The sequence below is a fragment of the Haematobia irritans genome, chromosome 5, assembly GCF_050003625.1.
Source record: "Haematobia irritans isolate KBUSLIRL chromosome 5, ASM5000362v1, whole genome shotgun sequence".
In the NCBI taxonomy this organism is placed as follows: Eukaryota; Metazoa; Arthropoda; class Insecta; order Diptera; family Muscidae; genus Haematobia; species Haematobia irritans.
In genome coordinates, this window is record NC_134401.1 from 63,318,523 (window position 1) to 63,323,335 (window position 4,813).

Below are 4,813 nucleotides of genomic sequence, written 5' to 3' on the forward strand. Positions count from 1 at the left end.
AATGTTGACATAGTAAAATAAAAATTTCATTGAACAACAAATTTTTAATCAAAACAAAAAAGAAGAATTTGTTTGAATTTATTTTTTAAATGAATGCTTAAAATATCTTATTAACAAGTAATTGATTTGTTATAATACTACTAAGAAGAATATAAAAAATTAATGAAATAGAATTGATGTATAGTTGTAGTCCAACCAAATGTTTTATTGGGCAGCAAATTTATTGAGTTTTGCAGTAAATATTAATTAAATTATTAATTGAATCATCAGAAATTAATAATGTTTTAAACAAGTATTTTTTATGTTTAATATACTCTGTGATTGATATTATCATATTCGTGATGGTAGTTATATTACCATTTTCAATTAAAGGAGAGAACGAAAACAAAACGTTTCCTTTTGTTGAAAATTGAAAGGTTCGTGACTTTGATATGTTCGTCAATCGTTTCGTTTGTTTTCGCACACTCAATTAAAGTATTGATTTCGTGATTTACAGCCAGTGGTGCCAACTGTTTTGGGCTGAAAATCGTCAATTTTTAAAATATTTTTCGTCAAAATCGTCAATTTGTCCCAAAAAATTCGTCAAAAAATCGTCACCCATAAAATGGCTGAAAAAGGAACAAATTAAAAGTTTTATTAAAAAAACATTAATAATTCCGTTTAACCCTCTAATTAAGTCATCTAGTTTTCAGTTTTTTAAACGAAGATTGATTAAATTAAATTTTTAATTAATTAAAAGTAATATTTCTGATTGTGACTACACCCTGCCAACATTTTTTTTAATTTGGGGGCGCTTCTGAGAATCCCCACTACGTCGAAAACAATCATATACGACATCAAAAACTCGTCGGAAAAGCGCCGTCACTATTGAGAAGTTGTACCACGCCAAGTTACTACGAAAAAGTTTCTCATCAGTGCAATTATTAGGTGCCTATTTAGATCAATTTCGAAGGACGCCAATAAGAACCCCTGCAAACTATCAGAAAAAGTGCATTTTAAGGTAATTGTAGAAGAATCATTGTGGTCAAGTAAAACACGATTGTGTAGATGTTTATTGATTTGATTAAACATTTATAATTTCTTATAAATATAACATTTTTGGGTTTATCTCATCACATTTAACATAATTTTTTGCATTAATAAAAGAATGATGTTGAGTTATAAGTAGCAAGTTACATATTGCAGCGTCTATCAGCCAGTTTGTTTATTTTCGATGGAGACAGCGTGCCTGGAAAAATATTTGAAAAACGATCACTTTATTCTATTTGGAAAGTCGAAAATTGTTCACCATATACCTTTCACAATTTTAAGCGTAATATCTATGTTTTCAGAACTTTATTTTCGTTTTTATTTAAATAAAATATAACAAGCTGGTTGCGCTTGGCGTTTCACAAAAAATAAAATGGCTCTTCTAACAGTAGTGATGGCAAAATACTTTCATGTACATTTTGTACTTTTTGATATGCTTTCCCCATCACAGTTCGCGATGGTTGTGGTGACATTTACGAGTCTGTGGTAGCGATGAGGATGAAATGGAACTTTGAAATGCTGGCAGGGCATATACTACATTGTTTAACAAAATTTTCTTGACAGAAAAATGTCCTATTCTCCAAGCGAATTTAAATCCTTATTACTGGCTCGTGTATAATTTTTATTATTTCTATTACGGTAATGAATAAAGTGAATTTAACTAAGCCAAGACAAAAGAATACCTTACAATGTTTAAGTTTCAAAGGAATTCCGCATTTTAGGTTTATTTATATTGATTGCTTTGAAATTTCTTTCTACATTGGAGACGGTTGGAAGCAAGCTACATATAAATTGTCATATTTTGAGATTAAAAAAGCTTGTTTACATTACACCTTATGAAATTCGTCAACTTATAACTACATCACTTTGAAAAATCGTTAAATCGTCATAAAAAACTTTAAAAAGAAACACTTGTGTCGATCATTTTAAAAAATCGTCAACTCATAACTACGTTGTTTAAAATCGTCGTCAAATCGTCAAAGGCAAAATTTACCATCAAAAATCGTCAAAATGACGAAAAATCGTCAGAGTTGGCACCGCTGTTTACAGCCTGTTTCTGCATATCGAACGAGCTCTACCGATGATTTTTACATATAAATTCTCCTGTTTGTTTACATTTCAGTCGATCTCCAGAGATCGATCGATATACAGAAACAGGCTGTTAATCAAAAAAAAATCTGTATCTCGATAAAAATTTATGAACAAACTTTTTGAACCTCGGTTAATAATTTGAAAGTAATGGCAAGAAATATTTAGAATTCACTTTATTTCTATAAATCACATTTTCCACTCAGTTAACATAGCCAGAACAAAAACAGACAATGCGATTTAAAAGTCTCCAGAAAATGTCTTAACTTCGTTGTTTTTTATCGCATTCGATTAAAAAACTTTTGGAAAATATAATGCCAGGTAAATGTTAAGGTGGAAAAACGCAATGCCAATTTTGGCAAAAAAAAAACTTTTCCCTTGTTCTTTGTTGTCGCTTTCCTTTTCTGTTCACGCCAACTTTGCTCAGCTGGTTTCAGTCTTGGGTTTTTTCAGTTGTTAAAAAAACAAAGCGGATTTTCATAGTTTTTCAATTAAAGTTTTCACAGTCATTGATTTTATTTAAACGCACCGTCGCCCATCCATTTCCGCCTTAACTGTCGATGTGTTCTTCTTTTATTTCAATGCGAAAAATGGTTTTTTGTTAACTTTTTTGAATGTATTTCGTTGTGTTTTACTTTGCTCTGGGAAAATTGCTGTTGATGCGATAATTGAGATGAACATCCGCCAAATTTGCGATACAGACAAATACCAAAGCAAGGGAATACCCCAATGTTGACCCATGAACTATAATCTTACATTTTCCAATGTTTAAGCGAAGCAAATAAATTAGCGCTTCAGTTTTGTCATTATTAGGTTAACATTAAATAACGCTAGGTAACAGCAACGTTGGACGAACATTCCGTTACTTTAATTTAATTCAGAATTTGTAACATTCCGAAAAGTCGATGTAAAGTAGTCAATCTGTAGCGTATAAGAACTAAGATAAATTCGGCAACTCCGCATACCTTATACCCTCCAAGATGAATAATTATCACAAAGATAATTGGAGTCAATATTGAAATTGAGGTTTGTTGCTATACATAATTGATTTGTAGCAAATTTTGTTGTTACTGTTGTCTTTGTACCGGTATAAAAAAAAAACAATGACAACTATTGAATTCCCATAGAAATTCCATGAAACTGGCTATTTTCGTTTCTTGATATATTGTTATGGAGTTTTCGTTACTATAAATTTTAATTCCGGAAAATAATTATGATTTGAACAATACAAAGTATAGTTACTAACAAAGATTTCAAGTTCTTAAAATACGAATGCGAATGCGAAGAATAGAAGACACATTTTTTATACCCTCCACTAGAGGATGGGGGTATATTAACTTTGTCATTCCGTTTGTAACACATCGAAAAATTGCTCTAAGACCCCATAAAGTATATATATTCTGGGTCGTGGTGAAATTCTGAGTCGATCTGAGCATGTCCGTCCGTCCGTCCGTCTGTTGAAATCACGCTAACTTCCGAACGAAACAAGCTATCGACTTGAAACTTGGCACAAGTAGTTGTTATTGATGTAGGTCGGATGGTATTGCAAATGGGCCATATCGGTCCACTTTTATATAATAATATATAAACGGGCCCCCAAATTTGGCTTGCAGACCCTCTAAGAGAAGCAAATTTCATCCGATCCGGCTGAAATTTGGTACATGGTGTTAGTATATGGTCTCTAACAACCATGCAAAAATTAGTCCGCATCGGTCCATAATTATATATAGCCCCCATATAAACCGATCACCAGATTTGACCTCCGGAGCCTCTTGGAAGACCAAAATTCATCTGATTCAGTTGATATTTGGTACGTGGTGTTAGTATATGGCCTCAAACACTCATGCAAAAATTGGTCGAAATCGGTCCATAATTATATATAGCCCCCATATAAACCGATCCCCAGATTTGACCTCCGGAGCCCCTTGAAAGAGCAAAATTCATCCGAATCGGTTGAAATTTGGTACGTGATGTTAGTATATGGTATCCAACAACCACGCAGGAATTGGTCCATAGCGGTCCCCATAAGCGACCCCCATATTTCAATTCTGGCTCCCTACGTACCGTGCAAAAGTCCATATCGATTCGTAATTATTTGTAGACTTATCTACACATACCTTTTTTGACTAATATATACCACGTATGGACTAACTCACAATTTAGAAAACGATTTAAGATACCACAACCCAAGTAATTCGATTGTTGATGACAGTCTTTCGTAGAAGTTTCAAAGCAATCCTTGGTGGAGAATACATAAGATTCGGCCTAGCCGAACTTATGGCCATATATATTTGTTTTTTGATTCAAAGCTTATTTTCGTTACAATAAGTCGATAAATTCTTCAGTGAAGAAATTCAGAGGCCGATTTATTCTAAAATAAAAACTGGGGAAAAATCTATATTTTTATTGAAATAATAATAATGAACAAAGTATAATTTGTAATAATATCCCAGCAAAAAAAGCGTAGCCAAAAAAGTAGTGAAAATGTGCTTTTTGGATCCGGAAGTGGTGCAAAATTGGCGCAGAAGCCATGAATTTAACGTGGGCTTGTCATAGGGCGGATATCCAACATTTCCACAGCCGTTGCACTGAATTTGCATCACTTCTTAGAGTGTGATCCGAATTAAGTGTTTTGGATGTGAATTAGAAAAACTTGTGATATTTTGCCAAATAAATATTTTTTTAAATTTCTTAT

At 32.7% G+C, this 4,813-nt stretch overlaps 1 long non-coding RNA gene across 1 annotated transcript; it reads right to left on the minus strand.

Moving 5' to 3' along the window:
• Positions 1–1,018: 1,018 nt before the first annotated feature.
• LOC142237748 (uncharacterized) lies at positions 1,019–1,543 on the minus strand. The gene is made up of 2 exons (XR_012722565.1): positions 1,296–1,543; positions 1,019–1,228 (listed from the first exon to the last, which is right to left on the minus strand). It is a non-coding gene; the product is annotated as an uncharacterized LOC142237748 (long non-coding RNA).
• Between the last annotated feature and the right edge of the window lie 3,270 nt (positions 1,544–4,813).